This window comes from Tachypleus tridentatus, chromosome 10 (assembly GCF_004210375.1).
Source record: "Tachypleus tridentatus isolate NWPU-2018 chromosome 10, ASM421037v1, whole genome shotgun sequence".
NCBI lineage: Eukaryota > Metazoa > Arthropoda > Merostomata > Xiphosura > Limulidae > Tachypleus > Tachypleus tridentatus.
In genome coordinates, this window is record NC_134834.1 from 62,634,064 (window position 1) to 62,659,921 (window position 25,858).

Genomic DNA, 25,858 nt, shown 5'->3' on the forward strand with positions numbered 1-25,858 from the left:
TAATATTCCGGGTAAACAAAAATAGTCTTTTGACACGAAATCCTGCACCACAAAATTACGGTTAGAGTGTAAGGTATTGATACCAATAACACCACACCCTGAAGCATTGTAAATCAAAAGGAAAAGGCATTTCTGAAATGGACTTCCGCAGATCTTTCTCGAGCACGTCCACAGACGAGGGGCTTAAACTATACGGATGTAAAAAAATAAAAGAAAGATCAGATAAAACGGAGGGTATATCTAAATTATTGATAGAATACCAGGAGAGGTTTACTGGTAAACCATAGTGGAACTGAGAGGTCAAGCATAGTAACGAGTTGATTCTCTCCTAAGTGAGAAAATAGGAATAGTCCAGCCAAATCATGGGGAACAATTAAAAAAATAAATGTATGGAATATAGGGCCTCGGATTACTGGGGAACCAAATAGCCCATTTTGGCTCCCAAACTTGTACTGATACCCATCCAACAAGAATAAATAAGGTTCGGGTAGGTTACAGGTAGCTAGACAAAGGATAGCAACACTGATGCTTATCCTGTACACATGATCCTTAAGGGCTTATAGTTCAGGCAGACTAACCGAATAATTTGGATGGAGTTTGAAAAAGGGCAAATGGAAGGCACAACGTACTGATATAACAAAGGAAAATAAGGTATTCAGTACTGCTGTCAAGTTGCACCAGTTTACACCGATTCTGTTTGTGCAAAAATTAATAACTAAATTTGTCAAGTTATTTGAAGAAATATTAGGAGATACATGGGATCACTCTCGGGATGCGTTGTTGATGGCATTTTTTTAGGAACGCCTTGGAGAGCATAATGTTCACATGAGAGAAGTATTATTACATTTACGTCAGCAGGACACACAACTTCACACTGAAAACAGACAAATGTGCGTTGTGACTATTTGAAGTCCAATATTTACGATTTTTTACTGACCTGAACAGGTCAAGAAAGACCAAAGCATATATATATATATATATATATATACACTTACAACTAAGATGAGGGTAAGGGAATTTTTGGTATTAACCAATATAAAAAAAAAACGTTACTTTGGAGTGGTGGATCTTAAACCCTAATACTGTTGTTGTTTTGGATTAAGCACAAAGCTACACAATCAACTGTCTGTGCTCTGCCTACCACGGGTATCGAAACTCGGTTTTTAGCGTTGTAAGTCCGCAGACTTACCGCCGTGCACTTGGGGGGGGGCTAAACCTTAATGCAAGTGATGTATAAAACGAGAACATATGGGTAATTTTTAGACAAGAGAACGGTGTTCCGACTGCATCTCTAAATAGAAAAATGCTCGCTTGAGAATAATCGTATTTCATTATAGAAAACAAAACACTGGCAATTTCAAGGGTTCCAGAAATGGCAAAACTCTGTGATGAACACCAATACATAATGTCAATTCACTGTAACCTACTATTATGGTTTCACAACGTGACGAGCAACCGATGGAAGCTTCTGTGATGGCCACTTTTCTTGCAAGTCTTTTATTTGAGTGTGGAACACAGAAAAGGGGAAATCAAAACGTAAATGCATTATCTTGACACTTTTAACAGATTCCCATTTCCTTTTGTGCCCTTATTGTATGCTCATAACATTTATGTAAGTGACGAATGTATTGTTCAGCTGTGTATCCTTGCTTGAAATGTTACATCATCAATGCGTCATAGAAATTAAGTCCTAATGGACCAGTATGCTTGAATATGCGTAGTTGCACCTTGTAACAGTGAACACCTATGACCTAACTACACAGGGTTGTGGATAGCAAATAATACTGAATAATATCGCATCAGATGATACGAGAAGATTTGAAGAGAATTAAGTACACAGTCGTATATTCTTCCCTTTCATTCTATCTGAAAAAAAAGAACATTGAGAATAATGACTATGTTATTTTTTGTTTGTTTGTGTGTTTAGTTTTTAAAGCAAAGCCGTAGTGGGCTTTTTGCTATAGCCACCGCGGGAAATCGAATTCTGAGTTTTAGTGTTGTAAGTTCGGAGATACATCGCTGTCCCACCAGAGGAACGACTGCGTTATAACTTCTTGATTATGAGAAACCCACTTCAAATAAAAATGTATCTCAGAACGGCTGATGTGGGTATTAACACTTTTATTGTGTTATTAAATTATGATACTAACGTTTATATTATTTTTTGCTTTTGTCAATAAGATTGTGGATATCAATGCCATTTTTTAATTCGTTTGGATATCTCTAGGTTAAGAAGCTTCACTGTGACATACAGTTTTAAAGTTTATAGTATCAGGTGGATTATTATTGTACACAAGTGTTTTAATTAAGCTCTTTTCGTTCTGGGAACAGCTCTGTTTGTATAAGATGTTTATCACGAGAAAATTAGTAATGGTCACAAGGGGCACTGTCTCGCTACAATTTGAAAGAGACAGGTTCAAACTATTGTTGCTGTGTTTTGTTTTAGATCACATAAATTGAAGGAACGCACCTTTGTTTGCTTAGAGTTTTGTTGCAAGTCTGCACATTGACCCTCAATGTACACTCGTCCTCAACTGAGACTATAGTGGGAAGACAGCTAGTGAAGTACCCCTACTACAAGCTCTAGGACTACTCTTGCTTGATTGGATAGTGGGATTTCACAGTCTCTCTTATAGCGCACCCACGACCCTGAAGTGCGAAGAATACTTTTGCGCCAAGCGGACATAAATTACGATCCCTCGGATTCATTGACAAGAAACATTGACTACTATATCACACTCGGCTTACGAAAGATTTAATAGAAATTATATTACACATGTTTACGCTCTCAATCTATGTCCATATTTTGTGTATGCATTGATCTACAAATTCTTAAGTTGTTATATTGTTTCTCGGGCCTTTTGCCTCAAAATGGCAAATCGTAAAGCTTTGTCGATACTTCGTTGCCAATCAAATATCACTGATAGTTCCTCATTAGCACAGCGGTACGTCAGCAGATTTACAATGCTAGAAATAGGATTTCGATACCCGTGATGGGAAGAGCACAGACAGCCAATTGTGTAGCTTTGTACTTAAATTTAGAAAAACAAACCATTTCCTTTAGTGTGAAATACTTGTAAAGATTTATTTACTGTCTACTTGTCTACTGTCTAAGCAACTAAGCACTACAGAATGGTAACTTGTCCAATCTGATAAACAAAAAGTCATTAAAGTTATCTAAGCTATTATAATTGTTTAAGTTCAGAGTACACGCTATTGCTGAAGAGTGTTAAGGTGTTAAGAAATTATTACTTAGCTAAAACTTGGTTCTTCAAGGAAAGTGGAGTAAGAGTTAGTGAATAGCGTCTTTATTATCTCACAGTCTGTCCATGACATCATCCGTCAGTTAACTCTTAAATCTCATTAGCTGCCAAAACGTTACTTTGACATAAAAGTATTGTTCCGTATTGATGGCTTGAATTAAAAATGAAGGACGTCAAGAATCTGATATCTGTTTAAACATTTGTTTTGAGCCACAATACATATTAGACTCAAACAACGATTGATTCTTACGGTTGTATTATCACTTCGCTTGTATAAAAACGGTTATAGTTGGATTTGTATTTGGCATTTACAGCTATATTGTTTGTGTGTTTTTGAATTTCGCACAAAGCTACTCGAGGGCTATCTGTGCTAGCCGTCCCTAATTTAGCAGTGTAAGACTAGAGGGAAGGCAGCTAGTCATCACCACCCACCACCAACTCTCGGGCTACTCTTTTACCAACGAATGGTGGAATTGACCGTCACATTATAACGCTCCCACGGCTGAAAGGGCGAGCATGTTTGGCGCGACGGGGATGCGAACTCACGACCCTCAGATTACGAGTCGCACGCCTTACGCGCTTGGCCATGCCAGGCCATTACAGTTATATATTCGTCTGTTTATATATTTTTCTTTTAAGTCAAAATGAATAAATTATTAGTAAAAATGCCGAAACCATGATGATATACACTGCTGGCCAAAATCTTAAGGCCAATGAATATAAAGAAAAAGTATGAATTTTGTGTTGTTAGACTCAACCACTTATTTGAGTAGAGCTTCGAAATATAAAAATAATAAAAGGGAAAATAAAAATAAAACTTTTTTAGCATTTAATAGAGAAAATGTGAACACTTTGAAATTAGCCTAAATACTAGCTGGTCAAAAGTTTAAGACCATACCAAAAAGAAGTCATAACAGAGTAGAAAATGCCCAACAAGAGGTCTCAGTAGTGAGTTTCACGGCCGTCATTGCGAATAACTGCAAACATTCACTTTGTCATGGTCGATATAAGCGTTTGCAGAAGACTGGCTGGTATATTATTCGAAGTGGTGAAGATGGTTTCACGAAGAACATGCACTGTTTAGAATTGACGTCCATTTCTATAGACATCCCTTGCCATCCACCCCAAATATTTTCAGTGAGGTTTAGTTCAGGCGAACACGCTGAATGGTCCAAAAGAATCTCGTTACTTGCCATGAAAAGTAACCTGTGGGCACTGGAGATTGCAGCATTGTATAATGAAAGGTCCAGTCATTTTCACACAAGCGAAGACCTTCAGTCAATAAGAATGCTCTCTCAAACATGCCAATGTAGTCAGCTGCTGTTTGACGCCCCTGTATAACCTGCAGCTCCATTGTTCCATGAAAGGACAAAGCACACCAGATCATGATGGAACTTCCTGCACTGTGTAAAAAATGTCTCCGGTGGGATATCCTTATCGTGTCAGTAAAGTTGGAAGCCATCTGGACCATCCAGATTAATTTTTTTCTCATCAGAGAACAAAACCTTCTTTCACTTTTCTATGTCCCATGTTTGGTGCTTCTCAGCAAAGTTTAACCGAGCTGTTTTGTGGTGTGGAAGGAGGCGTGACCTTTGAAAACTTTTACGATTTTTAATGTCTTTCTCTCGTAGATACCGTCTTATTGTTCTTGAGCTGCATTCTGCGTCCGTAAGGGCCTTAGTCTGGTTTGACGATCGGCTGGTATCTTGCTGGACAACCCGTCGAATCCTCCTGCTCAACGCCGGCAAAATTTTCTTAGGCCGATCACTTGAAATTCTCGTTCCCTCTCTATCCCTCAGGGTATTTTAAGAAATTTGCAACAAGAGTTTTACTACGCCCAATCTCACCAGCGATGACACGTTGAGAGAGACCCTGCTTTTGCAGCTCGACAATTCTGCTACGTTGAAACTGTCAACATTTTAGCTTTTGCCATGTTTTTCCCCAATGTAACACAGGACATGTCAGAGGGAGATGCTGACAACGCTAATGCTTGAACACAAATGACTAAATGTCGTTACGTGTTTCCCGATTAACGCTTAGTTTGAGTATGGTCTTAAACTTTTGACCAGTTAGTGTTTAGGCTAATTTCAGTGTTCACATTTTCCCTATTAAATGCTGAAAAAGTTTATTTATTTGTATTTTCCCTTTTCTTATTTTCATCTTTCGAAGCGCTACTCAAATAAGTGGTTGAGTCTACCAACACAAAATGCATATTTTTTCTTTATGTTCATTGGCCTTAAGATTTTGGTCAGCAGTGTGTATATATTGTTTTCAAACACCTTGAAACATTTATTACTGGGCATTCAAAGTCGCAGAAAATGGTTGTGATGTGTTTGTAGCTAAATACAAAACTACACAATTGGTTATCTGTCGATGACATACTGCTGTGCCACTGGGGCAGCTGCGATAGGACTTGCATGCAGTGATTCCTCATGTTGTCACACTAAATGATGAAGAGTATTTTTCGGTGAAATATTTTTGATGTTTTTATGCACGACTTGTTGGAGTTCTAAAATTAAACTGAATTCTTTGTGACAAGTGGAAACATAGTTTTTATTTCGAGCTCACTGAAATCACAGCAAACTCTAAAGTGAATGTGTCAGATTCCTTTCATACAATCACACCTGACTTGGATTTACCAAGTTAACAAGAAAATCTGGCACTGTCGCGTTTATTCCCGTCAACGCAACTGTCACTTATTGACAACTGCTGCAATGCGCTATCACGCTTCACTAATAGGGAAAATTCTATGACTTAGCGCTTTGAGGGTGCTAATTGTGCTTCGAAAACTCTTACTGCCAACTTCATTGTACCAGACTTGTACAAGTCTAATGAACAGAGAGAAACATTGATCAGAAACCGGTTCGCCTCTCATTGCTCTTAACTACACTTCATTCAGCAAGGATTTATTTTTAATCTTTCTAAAAATAATTCCACACGAAACTCGTCCCTAACAAGGAGATAATTTCACATTCTACTTGTGAAAATTCCAGTTATTTTTTCTACCATGTAAAAGAAATGCCCTACGGAATCAACTAAAAAAAAACATGTATTTCAGAATTTTCGTGCAGTAAAATAAATCGTGGAGAAAATTAGGTACATTATACGCTTTAAAATTACCTAACCTTTTGAAATTAGAGTACATGGTACACATGTTCTCTAGGACTTCATTGTTATTATTCACAATCTCATTGTATTACATTCACTGAGAGTATGGTTGAGCATATTTGAAAAATATCTTGGTGTGCTTTCATTTCTGTATAAGATTTGTAAAGTATCTTGCTAGAACAACTACATGAAAAACGAATTTTCATATCATACGCAGCTCAAATAACGTACAAAATTTTGAGGAATACTATATATGAATATTTACCAATGTATAACATACGACGGTTAAAGACAAGGCCCAATAACAACTGAATTGTTAATACTTTTACGGTATTCAAACGTTCATTTATCGATTATACATTATTAACAAATAACTAATATTGATAATCGATATCGAACATAGAGATAAAATAATTTTAATTGTCTGAAAATACTGATTACAATATTGTTTCGGTAATCCAAGACACTTCAAATGGTCAGTGAAGAAAATATTTTTTTTTATATTTTGTAATAAGGCTCGAATTGATCATCGAAATATCTTCTCAATAGGTCATCAGAATTTTACAATACTACACAACGTTTCCTTTTAAAAACAATATCTATGTAATGACTGAGTCACAAGTTCTTGGAATGTCTGTAAATATCACAATAAAAAGTTTGAATTTGTTTTTTTCTACTTCGTTATTTATCACATGACAACTAAAACAATGGTATAATTCGATTTCACTGACGTGATTGTTTCAAACGGAGTTTTACAAAGTAGTATTAATAACTAATAGTAATTAAAAATATATATAGAGAGAAGACAATATTATCATTTCCTCTTGAAATTAGCTTTTTAACAGATGGTGTGCGTCTAATAAAAGCTTAATTACAGGTTGAAACAGGAATTACCAAGCAATAATAAACAAACAATAAACATTACAGTCGAAACCTCATTATATTTATAAAAAACAATAGTAGGAATGGCATTTGTATCATCCTTACATAATAGCACAAACAAGGATTGACATAGAACAAATATATACAACTATTCAGTCACAACTGAATTGAATTATCCTGCTTTTATCAGTTAATATTTTACTACACTGTGTGACAGTGCTTTTACATAAGAATGATACAAATTCCGTTCCTACTATGTTGTTTGTACTGATTTTGAAGGATTGATATTAACCATCTCTATATATACTTCCTTTTTTGAAAAGCTTTTTTAAACTTGTATATGGGTACAATGACTTGATTTTACAGCACTTTAAACAAAGTACACGAAATATTTAGGGGAAAAAAGAATGATTTCAGTAGTCCTCCTTGTTGAAAAGAGATTGTAATTTTCGATGTAAGTAATTGAAACAAAAATCTGATTGGTTACTGAAAACTGATAAAAGTTCTCTAATTTCTCACCATAAAGATGAAAACTTAATTTACATACAGGTATACACACCAAGCTTTAGAAGGTTATCATCAAATGTTAGTATTTTTGTAAAATATGAAGCTAAAATACTGCATTTAGACTCAAAACAAAGATCTATAGAGAACACAGTGAACAACATACTGCAGGTAGAACAAAGTATGGATGGCTAAAATAATATGCAAGATGTACGAAACGTTGGTAAGGAATAGTGTTGTGAAATTGCAAAGACAACAGTACTTTAGATAAAGAAACCTATACAAAAGTCAGTGAACCATACATTTATTATTCGTCCACAATTTGTGCAAATAATGCACTATTTTAGGGACGGTTTCAAACTACAATAACGTATGAAGTGGGTGAAACAAGTATGAATATGATCTACACTAATAATAGTAATTAATTACAAGGTTAGAATAATGGTTTGTATGTTGAATTTCACGCACAGCTTCTCGAGGCTACATGGGCGAGCACTGAATAATTTTGAAGTAGCAGACTAAAGGAAAGACAATTAGCTGATCAACACCACCCGTCACTAGTTCCTAGTCTACTGTTGTTGGGCAACAGAAATTGACAGTCTCTTTTTAACGCATCCACAGCTCTAAATGGTGATGGGTGTTGACCATGGAGCATCGCTTGGCCTGTTAAAGTAAATATAGTCATAAATGAAATAACGTAAAGTTTCTCACATTAAGTTAGTTAATCTTTTAAATATAAGGCGACACTGGCTGAAAGACCAGATCAGAAATTCTATAAGATGCAGCTATAGTTTTACTTAATTTAGAACTACTGATTAGAAGAAATGTAATCGCTCAACAGCATGCGCCGCCTACATGACTATCACACGGGATTAACTGTTGCGCCTCATTTTAAAGTGCGGAGCGTGCTCAGAGGAATATTCCAGACTAGAACTTTGTTTGTCGATCAAAAGCCCACCGTGTTAACTGCTATGCCACTCCTGGACCTACCTAAAAATTAATTATGTTATGATTTTATAGATAAATCCTAAGTTTCATTACTCATTGTCAATGACTTGTTAATATATTATTAATAAACGTTATATTGTTTGTTGTCCTAGATTTAACACTACAAGAAACACTCGTTTTGTTTTTTGTTGTTTTTTTAAGTTTCTTTACAGTTAAACAAATTGCACCACTTTTTATTGTTTTTTCAACCAATCTACTCATGCCGGATATGGCTCATTCTTGGTGGTATACACTGGTTATAATGAGAACAATTCTATTCTATTTTCATTGCACGTTATCGTAATAATGTATTATCGATTTAGAATCCATTAGATCCTTAATTAGGAATCCAGTAAAATCAAAGTCATTTTAAGGCATTATATATATTTATGAGCAGTGCAATCAATAGACTTTTGAAAGTCAAATGTTGATGATGTTTGTTCAAAAATGCGGAGTAGACCTGTTTTACATAATATAATACTAATCAAAAACAAGTAATTTTGCAAAAAGTAAACTTTTCACTCAGTTTGGTGCGTAATAAATAAATGTTTGTTAACCCAGCCATCACTTCGTATTTTTCTAATTGGTCTACCCCTCACAACTGGAGTTGTAAGCAGAAAAACGTAAACATGTGAAGAAAAGATATTCGAAATAACCAGACTGACCTTTTGTCATTGTGTTCCAATGAAAATATGTTAGATTTTAATGTAGATGTTAGCCTAAAGATGAGAAATCCATGATCACTATAATTGTATGAAAAATAAATTTTGTCGTTTTTCTGTTGAAGTTTTTATTAAAAATGTGTAAAAAACAACCAGATAAAGAAATTCGTTACTTGCCGCAATAACTGGGTTCGTAAACAAATTTTCATATATTAATTAAAATAACATTTAGGTATCTTCTTAAGAGCTGTTTTGAATGAGTAAAATGTTTTTTTTTTAAAAAAGGCTGGTCAACAAAAAAAAAGAAAATTCGTTTACCAAGCCCTGCCCCACAAAAATAAATGTAACAATTATAATATCTAAAACTGAAACCAATAGAAATTAATTATCTCTTATCTGTTACTTTAACTTAGCTTTTTAAGAAAGGGTATCGCAAAGATCCCAAAGAATATATACATTTATATTAACGCTTCAAACTTAGTTTTTAAGACAGCCAAATCGCTTGGTGCAATACAGAACCCATTCTGTATGGTAATCACTGCTTCTTACCTAATGCAAGCACAAGCAGAGAAGATGACGCTGATTATATAATAGTCTGCAACTACTGTAGTGATTCATACGCTGTAATAAGGAGCTTTATTTTTACGTGTAACCTTAACTAACACTAAAGCACTCAATACATAACTGCACTATACGTTTTCGTGAAGTACATAAATTTAATGGAACACCAACAAAAAGAACAACTTATTCTGGCGAGAAACAAAGTTATATTTATATGCACGATCTGATCTTTCACATAGAAGGCTCTAGGGCCCAGGCTGTGAAGTACCGGCCAGTCGACAGAGCACATTGCTTATAAAATCAATTCAATATGTCCTGTCATACATGTACTAGTTGCATCAGGCAACATGTAACTACATGTGTATATCCATGTTGCCTTGTGCAATTTAATTAAATTCACTCTTGGTTTAAAGTCCGTCAAACACACTTTAAGTGCGAAATGCCAAAGCTCGATGCGCATCAAGCGTTTTAGTAACATTATAATGATTTGTATATTTCAGTTTATATTCCGAACTGCCTGTTTACATATCTCTTTATAACCGACTGCGCTGTAAGAGAGCAGGTGAAAAGGAACAAAAGGGACGTGTCTGAAATTCTGAGACACTATTGCAATACGATATAGCATAATAATCATACGATTAACGTTACTTTTAATCCCATTTTAATACAACACACACTTGTTTGAAAGTTATTTTAACTTGTGATTTCGATATAACATTGAAAAAACCTCAAACAGTAAAGATCCAGTTCAGAAAACACTTAACAACCTTTATTGTTGATTGCTAAGGCTGAACATGTGTAAAATGCACAAAAATGTCTTCCTGTTAGACTTACATGAAAACGAAAATACGCTCAAAACGGTCCGTTTCTACTTGTAAAGAAAACTACTTTTTTGCCAGCCTACAACAAAAATGCCTAAGTATGTTGTACCTAAACCTTTTAGAGAATATTAAACAAGGTACTGAAAAGACGATTTGTTTCTTCTATTATTCAATATTATAATATATTATCGTATCATATTTTATTATAAGATAAAAAAAAGCATCACAGTTCTCGTGTGTACAATATTTTCATTACTCCTCGAAGTTTGCTTTCTTACAAACATACGGTGCTCATTTAAAAAGCTGACGTGTAGGGTGATACAAGAATCACCACCCAAAAATTATATGAATTAACTTAACATTAAATGACTAACTTGTAGATATTCAAGTGCTTTGTACACTATACTATAGGTGTCTTTAAGGAGACAACCCTTATATTGTACACGAAATCAATATAATACTAAAGTTTTTTCACACATTTGTAGAATAATTACTTTAATGACGCGAAATATTATTTAAAACGATGTTTTAGACGTATATGTGTTATTTGAAAAGATTGCTTTTTTACTGGTAAAATTTTATGCGCTTTTAGTGGAAGTTGTGTCTTAGTCCATGCACATATTTTCCCATTGATATATATAGCGAATATGGTCACACGAAAAAATATAAATGCTCGCTATATTCTCAAACAAATATCTATGACAATCTACAGCTGCAGTTTAACAATTTATATCTCGAACTAATGCGATCAAATAGTCAACAGCTACAATAAATCATCATGAACCGTATTAACTAGCTACAAGCTATGTTTATTATCATTATAATGAATAAAGTTAGTTAGTTATGTCAAATAATACCTTGCCAATGATTGAGCATAAAAAACCCACTAAACAAGTTAAACAAAATTTAAAATTTAAAATGTATAAACTGAAACTGTAAATAAAAAGTGAGGAAACAAGGCTCGAAATATCGTAGACATTTATTTACACTACAAATCCTAATTTTGATTCCAAATGTAATTCTAGGTAACAGTTCAAAGGTAAAATTGAGGTTTCAAGTGTGAGTAAATGATGTTTACGATATCTCCAGCTCTATGTCCTTACTTTTTAATAATCACTCTTGAGAGGTTTTTATATTCCTAATTGTTTGTTTATTTTAGTTTGCATTTTGACGATACATCGATTTTAAAGTGACGTCTTTTAGATCAAATAATTATTATTCACGTTTATGTCACGAGCATATTCGATTTGAATTTAATTATTTCATGACTATGGGAGAGGCTTCGAATAGGAACCTAACCTCACCGTTTTTCAAATATTAACTTGAATTTAAAAATAAATAAAAAAATAGCTGTAAAAATTGTAATACAACGTTGTAATTTACACGTTTGAAATGTTATATAGATGTAAAAGTTCCAGAAAAACAGCAAATCATTAAGCACAAACTCAAGTCGTGCATATCCGAAAACGAACAGTTTGAAACTGGTACTTAAAGAGAATGAAGTCGTATGAACAAATTCAACAAACACATTTCCCAAATGGGATTGGCGTGGCCCAGTAGTTGGTGTACCGGACTGCGAGTCTGTGGATGTTTTATTAGAGTGACTACTCAGATCTCAATATTCGATTGGAATACTTCAAGAGCTCAGTAGTTCACAGTAGATGTTCTCATCAAGCTGCTTTCTCTCTGGTTTATCTGTTCAAAATAAGGGAAAGCTAACGAAGAAAATCCTTCTGTAGCTTTGGCTCGAATATCCGGAACGATTTCCTCACAGTACAAGCAGTGTTTCTGAGCGAGAATGGAGAGCACAGTTCTCATTGTTAAGAAAAAGAACCAATTTCCTCCCCATTGTTAAATAACTCACGCGCACGAGGGAACGTTTCAATTGTAAGACTTCACTGACTGAATGGAGGCGTAAGTGTACAGACAGCGACAGTCGCACTGATTGTCCAATAACATCCGTTGATAAAACTGATTTTTAGTTGATCATTTTTTGAGTTATTCAAAGTTGTTCTTTAATATTAAGTTTAATCTAATTAGTTACTGATTCAACGAGGTAATTAAATTCACGGAGTATTTATGTACACATGAAAGTACCAGTATAGCGTATACTAATTATTTCATCATATTTGTAGAGTTTCTTTCGATAACTCGTTATGATTTGAACAGTGCCTACAAATACATATAAAGAGATATATTTTGTCATACAACTTATTTGAAAAACACTGACACTGCTCAAAGCTCCCCTTTGAGGTAGTGGTAAAACTACGGACTTACAACGCTAAAATCAAAGGGTTCGATTCCCCTCGGTGGACACTGCAAATTATCCAATGTAGCTCCACTATAAAAAAAAAACACACACACACACTGCCCAAAACTACACTTTACATCTTCTAATGACATTTTTTTTTATTTTCAGTTAAAAACAAAAGTCAGCAATTTGTGGTACAAACGTGGACATGAAAGCTGATCATCAAATTCCATATTTCCTACATTAAATATTCTTATTGTCTTTTTGCTCAACCACTCAGATCATGCAATACAAGTGAGAAAACTGAAATTCTGATACATAATAATAACTATGTTTACTTTCTAATACAACGTTAGAATCCTGTTTTCGATACCCATGGTTGGCAGGGCACAGCTAGCCCATTGTATAACTTTGTGTTTAATTACAAACAAACAAAACTTTCTAATTCAAGCATTACCGGTCTCCCAGTCCTTGCTGCCTCATCTAACTTAATGTATACATATACGAGGGCTGTTCAAAAAATACGCGGACTGTTTGAATTGCGCGGCTCCATTTGGTTCCAGGGGAATCCGCTTGGTGTCGTTAGGTTTGCGCAGATCAGCTGATTACAACGCAATTTCCCGATTGCAGATATCTTTATTTGTGTATTAGCTACGCAGTTTTAAGTGAAGTGCGATTTTTTCGTTTGGCGGATTTCAGAATGAATGACCTGAAGGAGCAACGACTTGCTATGAAATTTTGTGTTAAACTTGGAAAATCTGCGACTGAAACATTTGCTATGCTTAACACGGCTTACGGTGATGTTGCTATGAAGCGTACGGCATGTTTCAAGTGGCATAAACGTTTTAAGGATGGTCGACAGTCCATTGAAGATGATGAGCGTCCTGGACGTCCTTCCACGTCAACTGACGACTCACACGTCGACAAAATTAACACCCTGGTGCGGACAAGTCGACGTCTGACTGTCAGAGAGCTTGCTGAAGAGTGTGGGATATCAGTTGGATCTTGTTACGAGATTTTGACCGAAAAATTGAAGATGCACCGCGTTGCTGCGAAATTCAACCCTCAGAACTCGTGAGTTTTCAGCCAAACACTCGATCACTGTTCTTCCCCACCCCCTACTCACCTGACCTTGCTCCTTGCGATTTTTTCTTGTTCCCCAAACTCAAAAGACCCTTGTAAGGAAGAAGATTTGAGACGATTCCCGAGATTAAGGCAAATGCGACGAAGGAGCTGGAGGACATTACAAAAGAAGCGTACCAGGACTGTTTCAACAAGTGGAAACACCGTTGGGATAAGTGTGTGCGTTGGGGAGGTGAGTACTTTGAAGGGGTCCCAGACCTGTAACTTCTAAATAAAGTGCATTTTGTTTTATGACGTCAGTTTGCGTATTTTTTTAACAGACCTCGTATAAACCGCACAGCTATTATACCGATTTTAGGACATAAAGTATACCATTAAGCATATCTTTGCCTTAGATGTTTCTTTTAAATAAATATAAAACCACAACACATGAACGTCAAATAATATGAATATGCAAAATGCAAGTGCATGAAAAGGTAAAATGTACTCTAAAATATTGAAAGTGAGTTTCACACAGCGGAGGTGTGCAAATGTGGTTTCTACCTCTTCCGGCAGAGGTCTACAGCTTGTTTTGTTGTGTTTCCTCTACCGTAATACTCTGCCGTGACTATTTTTCAGACTTCAGAAGAAATAGCCAGAAAAACATATGGCGATGCCCATTGATGTGTATCAGTGCAGTGGAAGTGAAGGTAAATCTCCCATCTACCACATTCTACTATTACGAAAATTAAGAACTCATGTCATGCTATTATAATAATAATTTATAAAATAACGATTTATAAGCATAATGAAGTGATTTATTTTCCTGGGGAGGGATGCTACATGTTTTGACAGAACATTGGTTTGTCTTCTGCTTCGAAACGTGTAGTATATTCTTTCAAAAATAAATCATTTCATTATGCTTATAAATCATTGTTTGCTAATTTATTACTAAGTATTGCTATTGTTGTATTAAATATAAACTAAACAATACAACTTTCGCAGGTAAATGCAACATGCAACGCAATTCCAACGTGGCCATTTCAACACCAAAATAAAAAAAATCGCGAGAAACAGAAAAATCGAAAACTGTCTATATCACTGCTTGTATATTTATATTATATCCCATGTAGTTGATTGAAATACATATGAATAGTTGACAAAAACCACAAATTGCGCTTTTCTCACTGAAATATTGAGGAAATGAAAAACATCCCAAAAGTCTAAGGCTATGTTTGGGACCTATGAAAAAGTATGTTTGCACCAAATCCCATGAGTCAAAATATGGCAAAGTAATTGTCAAAACCTACAGTTATGCTTTTCGTGGATTATACTTTGATTATACCAGATTTTAAGTCAATAATACCAAGAAATGAAGGAATATCGGTCGATTACAAAATGTTTGTTTATTATGTCTTCACTGTTTGAATGTTTTCTTCTTCATTTCTCCTTTCTTCTTACAAAGTGATGAAAGTTAAACTACAATTCACTAATTAAAGATTTACAATTTAGGAATGACATAAAAGAGATAAAGACGATTGCATTAATAAATAATGTTATGGTTTTAGTCCTTACCCTAATCTTGAGTAATAATTGATTCAAGTAAAATTGAAAACATTTACAATTCACTAACTCAACCTAGTTCAAACCATAACAGCTGTTATTCATAAAATTTTATATAATGACACACACACTCGACCATTATTAAGTTTCTCGTACCCTAACTGGCCTAATGAACCCTGGTATTAAACAATAAACCTTGTCGGTACGGGAAATTACTGATGTTGTCAGGTTGATATGTTTTTACATTACCTTCTTCGCCTTCACTCCAAAGCTTTTAGAAATGAAACTTTGGGAAGATGTGGGTTTTTCAAACCCATTATGAATCGCACTGAGAGCTGCCCTTCACTATCAGTCGTTATATACTAAAATTGAACATCAAAGAGTAATAAAAGTATCCCAACCACCATTTACTAAAACCGAACATCAAAAATTAATAAAAGTAACCCAACCACCATAAGCCACCATAATGAAAAACGTCAAAAAGAAACATGTGACACCAAGGAGAATTACTTTGTAGTACAATTAATAATTGTTAAGGCTTGATTTTTTGTTGTTGTTTGTTGGTTTTTTTTTAATTTCGCACAAAGCTGTTCGAGGGCTATGTGCTTTAATTGTTTCTAATTAACAGTGATAGATTACAGGGAAGGCAATTAGTCAACATCATCCATTACCAGCTCTTAAACCACACCAACAAAAAATGGTAAAACTTACCATCACATTATAACGCCCCAATGATTAATATGGTGAGCACATTCGGTGACAGAAATTTGAACCCGCAACCCGCTGATTGAGGGTCGAGTGCCTTAAGCGTCCTATCCACTAGACCTTGCCAGAACATTGTTCATTTGGGAAAGTACTTACGTGGATTGTGAGAGGGATATACAGTGGAGCCCCTCAGTAACGACTTCAGTAACGAAAATGCCTCGACAAAAAGGCCGTTAATGAGGGGGAGTCGTTAGTGAGGGGTGGATACCCAATTCGTTACCAAGATTTAAATTATGTACGTTTTTATAATAGGCAATCGGTCTCTGTTCATTTTAAGGGTATGGAGTATTTAAAAACGAAATAAAAAATGCGGTAATATGTAATGCAAAATATATTTTCACTAGTTCTCACTACATTACAAAAATACATTTCTTAAAAAATTTGTAATATGCCATAAATGAGAAGGCAGACCGCTATGTAACTTCACAGAATATGCCACATAATAATATCACTTAGTCGTTAGTGAGAGGTAAAATAATCAAAATTGTTCAATTTGGTAGGTCGTTAGTCGCGTTTGAGGGGAAGTCGTCCACGAGGGGTCAATTTAATGCAAACAGGGTACCGTAAAAAATTTTCCGGTCGTATGACAGGGGAAGTCGTTAGTAAGAGGGTCGTTAGTGAGGGGCTCCACTGTATATATACAATTGTAGCACAATAACCTTTAATTAGCACTAGCGGGAATGAACTTTCGTGCTAACAATTTTAAACTAATTTGAGGTTTAAAATTGTACTGATATTAAAAAAAAAAGTATTTTTTAAATAATATCTTAAGCACCTGATTTTCACAAGTCCATGGATGAAACCTATAATCTCTTAACTTTCTTGAACCTTTTTCGTAAATACGTAGTTTATAGTTTAATTTAACGTTGATGCTTGAAGCAGAACCGTTTCGAGTATGACTTTCTCTAAACGTGCATAAGGGAGAAAGTTTTCCACGTTATTAATTCAACGTGTCTTTCAGCGTTTATTGCGCACTTGAAGAGTCAAATACCTCATTACGTATACGATAAGTGCTCAATTTTAGATAGTGGATTTTAATTACCCATTAACAAATGATAAGGTTGAAGAAGTAGCACTCTTCGTTTATTAAGTTAATAGCGTGCTAATAAACCCTTTGGTTGTCAATAGCCAGGCATGCCTCCTTTTAGTTTCCTATGTACAGCAGTTCTAATCAATGCCATGAAAAAGGCGTTGAGTTTCTCACGCATTGAATATTATAATTTGGCTTAGCTAGTTATTAAGTACGGCTGTGTGCGCGTCATCAAGAATAATTTATCCAAGTTTCACGTTTCTCGATTATTCCTTGAGGCTAGGAATGTTTAAAACACAACCAAAGTTTGCTGTTATAGTCACAGCTGAATGTATTAAAATACTGAAATATATTGGCCGAGTTGAACCGGAGACAAGAACTTTATCTGACTAGTTTGTTTATAGTTAAATTATACAAAGGCAAACTATATTAATTTTGAAAAAAAAAATAACGTAAAGGACAAATAGTATCGTTTACAGAACGTTAGGAATTACAAAATCAACGAAAAGAAAAAGACTTTATGAAAGTCAAATATAGATTTGATGGAAGAAAATGTGCGAAAATACTGTTGACGTTTACCGTAAACTCAGCCTATGTGGAATGATACTTATATAACAAGTTATAATTATATATTATTACAATGACGGTCCTATTTCACTGGACCTGCGTAATTTTCGAAACTATGGCACTATTTTGTTTAAGTGTACTAACATATGGCACTTGAAAGATGAGAAAATATCGTATTATTGAGACATAATAAATTACGAATTTTTACCAACAACAAAAGTGCAGCATAATATAATGTAGAAAATGCTTCCTTCATGAAACAGAGGAATGATTGGAAGTAAGTGCATTTACAGTTAAGTGAACATATTATGTGTAAGTTAGACTTGGATTCAAAAACGTTCACAAAATTTTTTTTCATACGTACGTTTCTACAAAAAAATTAGTTTAATTATGGAAAGTGTTAAGTGTGCACAACAGATGGGCATCATTCACAAAGATAGTGCTAAACAGTTAAAACTGCTTGGTCCTTGAAGAACACAAGATGTTTCGACTACATTCATTTGTATTTACATTCTGAACAGACATTATGCAGCACTTGGACTTTTAAACAGCCAGGAAAAAACAAACAAACAAAGAATTTGGTATAACTGTTGCTGGTTTTGAATTTTTAACCAGATAGCAAGTACATTATAACGGAACCCGACACCTGTACTGTTACATGCTTTTAACCGAATATCGTGATTGACCGTCACAGTTACAGCCAACCCACCCACCACTGAAAATGTGAAACACGTTTAGCAGCATATTACGAGCTTGGGCCTTGAATTTAACTTGAGATCAGCAACCAACCCAGCTCATTGACCATTAGGTCACGTCCGTAGTTTTGGGTCGACAGAAGTGTTACTAGTTTATCTACTTAAGAAGTAGTGCAAACGTTTCAGAATATTTTCATTTTCAATTATTTTAATCATAGCAAAAATAAGATAATAATTTGCTCATCGAAACCATTCTTACTAAATATATTAACTTTACCAGCTTTATGCAAGAAGCTATTTTTTGGTAGTGCGGTCTAGAAGATTTTAAGACAATGTAAAATTGTACTAATAGCACTTAAAAACTGCTTATTATCATTACTATTATATATAACACTGCTAATAATATTTTTATTAAAGTATTTTAAGTGTAATGTTCCTAGATACTAAATATTATAATTCTGTGACATTGGGTTTAAAGCACTGTCACCACCTATATAACCTGGATACTGTGCTATTGAATTGTGGTCAGTCAAAACTACTGTTTTACCCTACGTACAGAGATTCGCACGCAGTCAAACAATGTTAAAAAATCAGAGATCCCAGGGTAAGTGAACCTCGAAGCTAAATATTCTTAAATATTTAGGTCCTAACAAGAGTTTGTCAAAGTTTTTATACGAAGCTCTTCCTGAAACTCGTACTTATAAAAGAGTAGCGAAACGGTATATCTCAAAGTATAAAAGTATAAAAGAAGAGCTAAACAGTGTACCTAAAAATATAAGAGTATAAAAGAACAATAATATAAAGTCCCTTAGAATACAATGTTACGTGTTGCAATTCCAAATAGCCTGAAACTGAGTTGACTGATAATTTAAATTTAGAAGTTAAATAAATGTCCACATATATCCAATTTATGACCTTTCCAAAAATGATTAATACACACTGTTTTTTTCTTAATGGAAATATATTTTAATCTACAAACAATAATACAACTTATAATAATGGTTATTATAAATAATGATTTATGTACAAAAGTTTTACAAATTTACAAACCGTATTGGGTTCTCTATCTGCTCTGGAACTTCCTAGGTATTTTATCGATGGTTTACCCTAATCCACATTAATCTTGAGTTGATGTAGATGCAATTTACTTAACAGGAAGCAAGATAGCTCCGCGTTTTTTCGCTAGTCACACGTCAAATTTTCCACCAATTAAGTTGTATAATGTTTTCGTTAAAATACTAGTACCCGATGTGAATCCACTGAAGTTAAATGGTTTGCTAAGTTAGAAATTTATAAACTCACCCGATGAATACATCAGAAGTTCCCGATTAATAAGCATTAATCACAGTTATAGCTTCCGAGGTTTATAGTACACTAACTATATCAAACCAATAATATACAGTTTTTGGCGTTCGCATTGGATACATATATAGGCTTGAGAGGAGAGTTCCTAGAAATTTTAGCCTACACAATAATACTGACGATAACCAATGTTTACGTATACACAAAGTCATCATCCCATAAGTAATGTCCGAAAATTTAATACAGAAAGTGCATCATAATTTTTGTCTTTGTAGAAGGTTTCATTGGCTAAAATATGTAGCAGGACGCGTATAAAATGTTCAGATAAATAAAAGAAACTAATCCATCTCCACTTTTTCAGATCATTAATCAAATAAACCCGTATAAAGATGGATGTGTCTGAGGAGCACATAAGGTATATAATGCTTTATAAGTTTAAAAAAGGCAATAGTGCAGCAGAAACTACACGAAACATTCAAGGTATTTATGATGTGAACTCTCTCAATGAAATAAAATGTGGAAGCGGTTTCAGAAGTTCAGATCAGGTGACTACAGGTTAAGTGATACTCCACGTTCAGGTCGTCCTGTCGAGTTTAATGATGACTTGCTGCTGGCTGCACTTGATGAAGTTTGTGCTGTAACAGTTGAAAACTAGCACAGAAGCTTAATTCAACTCATTCAACCGTTCACTATTACCTGAAAAAACTTGAAAAGGTGTCAAAACTTGGGAAATGGGTCCCCCCATGATTTAATAGAAGTCAACCTTAAAGCAAGAGTGGACATTTGCACTTCTCTGCACTCTCGTGAACTTAACTCACCTTTTTCGGACAAGGTAGTGACTGGAGATGAAAAATGGATATTTTACAAAAATGTTAAACACTGCAGACAATGGTTCAGTGCAAGTAAACTGGCTAAAGCAAGCCTAAAATTGACTTCCACCCTAGGTTTGGTGGGATATTGTTGGTGTAATACACTTTCAGTTGCTGCCACTCAGTGTAACGATTGTATCAGACTTCTATTGTCAACAGTTAGAGCGCTTGAATGTTGCACTGAAAGAAAAGAGGCCTGCTTTAATCAATCGTAAAGGTGTTGTGTTACATCAGGATAATGCACGGCCCCATACAACAAGGATGACATCTACAAAGATTGAAGAGCTAGACTGGGAAAAACTTCCATATCCTTCTTATTCTCCAGACCTTGCTCCATCTGATTATCATCTATTCCGAAGTTTGCAGAACTATCTTGATGGAAAAGAGCTTGGAAGACATGAAGATGTCAAAACTACATTTTCTACATTATTTTCCTCCAAACCTTAAGAATTCTACAGAAGTGGCATTCAGAAGCTTGTGAATCGTTGGCAGGAAGTAATAATAATAATGGAACATACATTATTGATTAAATAACATTAAAAACGTTGGAAATATTTTCTCTTTTTCTGAACCTAAAATCGGACATTACTTAAGAGATGACCTGATATACTGTCCATTATTACAACTGAGAATTTTCTACGACTTTTGTGAATAGGTGGGAGTTTTGCAATACAGATTTAACGTAGAAGTTACATACGTTTTCATATATAAATTGAACTTAAACGAATATCAATATTGAGAGATTTATATAATAGTAAATCTGTCATAATAAGGTTATAGAAAACAGCAAAACAGTGTATCGAGGTCATAAGGGTATAACTATAGAAGGACATGAAAATCATGTATTTAAAGAAGTAAAGTGGCATAGAAAGTCTTAGCTTTATGTAATACACAAGAGTGAGATGCAAGGAAAAGGTGCAGAAATCATTACATAAATTAACAAGAAAATATGCAGCTGAACACTTGAGAAAAGTATCGAAAAACATGCACAAGTTTAATGTTTTATAGGAGATGACGCATACTAAACGACTCAAGTTGTAACTTAAAACATTCACACTATATATGACACACACACACGCATGCATAGTAGTGTCATATACAATAGTTATTAAAATAATAATTACTATTCTAAGCATTAGTTTTTGACCAAGAAGTCTTTGCAAACATTATAATACAATAAAATTGATTATAATCTTCAATAGATCATTTTTTATTGGTCCTACATGTGTTACCACTTTCTTGTAATAAGTATATAGCAACATTGTATTCTGAACGAGGATGCAGACAAGTCCTTTTGCTCAATTAGTTGGTTGGGAATGCAACACAGAATGGCCCAGCATGGCTAGATGGATAGGGAGCTCGAATCGCAATATGAGAATCTTGAGTTCGAATCCTCGTCTCACCAGAAATGATCGCCCTTCTAGCCGTGGGGGCGTCAATGTGTCAGCCAGTCCCGTTATACTAATACATGTACTTTACTGACGAGTAAGAGTTGTCGGTAAGTGGTGGTGATGATTAGTTGCCTTCCCTATAGTCTTATTGTGCTAAATTAAAGATGGCCAGCCCAGATAGCCCTCGTGTAGTTTTGCGTGAAATTCAGAAAACAACAACAAAAAAAGAAAACAAAACAACACAGATAGCCTCGTTCCACATAATAGTTGTATAAATCACATATATAATATACAAAATTATTACAGTGCATAATATCCTCTGCAAGTGATTGGTTGTTTGAAGTTAAGCATAAAGCTACACAATGTTCTGCTCACTAATGGTATCGAAACCTGGTTTCAGGCGGTGCGAGTCGGCAGACATAACGTTGTTGCATTGAGGCTTATCTGCCACTGAAACAAAATTCTGTTTCATTCGTACACTTATGCTTCCTTGTTTTATCTTTTTATTTCGTATTTATTCTCTGTATAAAAAATTCTGTTTCACTAGTACACTTATGCTTCCTTGTTTTATCTTTTTATTATGTATTTATTCTCTGTATAAAAAATTCTGTTTCACTCGTACACTTACGCTTCCTTGTTTTATCTTTTTATTATGTATTTATTCTCTGTATAACATTTCCGAGAGCTGCTGTATTGTTCATAATCAATACTTTCTTATCAGGCATAAGTGTACTTGTATTGCTCAATACAACAAAGAGGCATAAGTGTACTTGTATTGCTCAATACAACAAAGAGGCATAAGTGTACTTGTATACTTCAACAAAGAGGCATAGAAACAAAACTTACTTTTACAAATGTCTGAGTAAATAGGTATTGCGGTAATCCTTGTAACATAATGGACCACTTTTATTTGCCACTGACTATCGCCAACATACTCTTCAATATCATCATATCTAGAGCATTAATAATATATTGTTTGGTTGTTGTTAAGCACAGAGCTACACAACTGGCTTTTTCTGCTATGCCTACTGATTGGTATTGACACTAACTTTTAATGTAAATTCAGAGACTTACCGTTGAGTCCCTGGGTGTCAACCAAATTTACAAAGTTTGATTTTATGTGATGCTAATATCATCAACTTTCAACCAGCACCTTGAGACAGCAGCGTTTCTCGCTTGACCGATAAGTTAATCCTACCTGACAGTTCTCTTGATATAATTTGGCTTCATTTTCTTGGAATTACTGTGCAATGTTGTTGGTATCTTTGTTTAAAGGTTAATTCTTTACTAGATGTTAATCTTTGTCTTAGTTGAGCCACTCCAATATCCAGTTTCGTGAAAGAGAGTTAAGTGTTTTTGGACACTGTTGCAGTTTTGTCAAGACTTGTCACAAATTTTGCATTGGAATGAAGCTTAAGTCTTACGTAAACAGGTTTGGTTTTATGGATATCGCTTCTTCTTTTCCAGAGTGAAGCAGACAGCAGGAGATACAAGACTGACATTTTGTAAGCAGACAGCAGGAGATACAGGACTGACCTTTTGTGAGTTTTGGCGTTTGTGTGATTCTTTAATTAAAATTTGCAAGTCCACATTGTCTAGCCACTTTTTCGTAGTTCTTCAGAACACTGTTGACCAATTAAATAACTACACTGTAGTCAGTATTATGACCTCTTATTTCCTTAAGGATATCAGAGTTATTTACCCTGTAGACTTTCCAGACTATTTAAGAAAGCTATTTTACTTCGTATATGGATAGATACAGATGTTGAAAATGTTTAGAAATGCATTGGCTACTGAATAAATAGACAATATAAAAGTAAAAACATTTCGGAATAATTCTATTTACTATTGGATAATCATATAAGTTTGAAAATATTGGTACACTTCGGTACACTTCCATTTAGTATAACGTACCATGGGTTACGATGAGAATGTTTAAAATGTTGTAGAGCTAACTAACCACCAGATACACAGCTATGCTTAAAATGTGATTAACTTTTCATGGCACTACGTTTTTCACAAAATAGGTGGATAGTTCGAACGTACTGAAACGTTACCGTAAAATTTCGTTTAACTATTTATTTTCCAATTATATACAATCTGGTAATATTTAAAACGTTTCAAAATCCTCATTTCCATAAGGGTTTGTCGCTAGAAACATTACATGCGCTTTGAGACACTTCCAGATATCAAGAAGATTATGTTGGTTCCAAGTTTTTGCCATTCATAATCACACAAACAACGTCATGGTTTACAACATACATTAGACATGTTCAAATTAACAAAATAAAGTTAATGTATTGTTATCTATAAATAGGTTACTAGTATAAAAATCAATGTGTTTTAACGTAACTCCACACCAGCTAAACTATAAAGATATGACGTGTACAAAGTTTCTAACACGTGACGTATCAGTGGATGTATATAAGTAACGTTGTTTCTTAGTCTCACACAAGGTATATTCAAAGACAGTTTTACCAGAGACAAAACAGCGGCAGGTAAATATTGCAAATACTGTACTATTACTAGGAATACATTTTCAGAAACGGGGCCCTTAGTGCTTTATAACATATTCATATAAATATCTTGTTCAATGTCAAAGAGCCAGTAGACAAAGTTGATTGCTTCACTTACAAGTGCAGCTAAGCCTAATATATGGACGAGAGACTTTTTATTATTTGAAATTACACATCCACAGTAAGATAAAACTCATTCAACGATCGAGCTGTTACTTGCATACAAAACACTTGACACATTGTCAGGTATATTTTATTACAAATAAAAACATCATAAACCATATAAGAGCATATAAACCACTGGACAGGTATATGTACGTATCAAATATATGGCACACTAACCATAAGTTGTAGTATCACTAGCTTCTACAGAATCCTACATGAATGTCCTTCTGCAGATGAAAAATTCTTGGAGTCGATATAATATACAATATTACCACAGCATGCGCAAGAATTCACACATCTTTTCATGTTTGAGCTTCAACTAGAGGTGTAGCTAACTTCCTGCACCAAGAATGGAATCAATTACTAAAGCAGCAGGACTCACAGCAGGGCTATAACCTAGCCTATTAAGACACAGACACAACTAAGAGATCTTCCCAGAACCCTGGTGATGTCAGAGTCGTAAACATGCCGAAATCCTTAGCCGTAAGGCAGGATATTACCTGAAGCCAATTTGATCAACATATTCATTTTATCTGAATAGATTTCATGGTTAGATATTCAATAAATGAAAGGGCACCCCACCATGGAAACAACAGCATCACATAACGTGGGTGCAAAGATGCTAAGTCCCTGTAATTACTTCCAATTAGACGAGTAATTGCTCGTTTAGACAATAAATAGGGTAAAGCAAACATAGCCTATAAAAAATCAATATGTTATGTACTTAGCAAGGTTGTCATCTCTTGAAGACTGTTGGAGAAAGGCTGTTACTAAAACTTAATTTCAGTGTTTTCTCCTTTTGTGAAAATATTCGTTTTATTTCACCTTTTGTGAACAAAATAATCAATTCATACTACAAAAAACTTTAAATATGTTAAAGCGACCTTTAACCTT

The 25,858-nt window shown here is 34.6% G+C and overlaps 1 protein-coding gene and 1 long non-coding RNA gene across 15 annotated transcripts in view; one reads left to right on the top strand and one right to left on the bottom strand.

Moving 5' to 3' along the window:
• Positions 1-25,858, bottom strand: part of LOC143229430 (uncharacterized) — a 252,158-nt gene that overhangs the window by 161,910 nt on the left and 64,390 nt on the right. Inside the window, exon 1 of one of the 14 annotated variants that reach the window (XM_076461755.1) lies at positions 16,376-16,447. The exons of the other annotated variants lie outside the window; for them this stretch is intronic. The gene's annotated coding sequence lies outside the window, so the exon portion shown is untranslated. Of the gene's footprint in view, positions 1-16,375; positions 16,448-25,858 lie in introns of those variants that run through there. 14 annotated transcript variants of the gene reach the window in all.
• LOC143229432 (uncharacterized) overlaps positions 1-25,858 on the top strand; it is a 72,400-nt gene that overhangs the window by 31,913 nt on the left and 14,629 nt on the right. Inside the window, exon 2 of the long non-coding RNA XR_013015860.1 lies at positions 23,751-23,824. This is a non-coding gene — a long non-coding RNA (uncharacterized LOC143229432). The remainder of the gene's footprint in view (positions 1-23,750; positions 23,825-25,858) is intronic.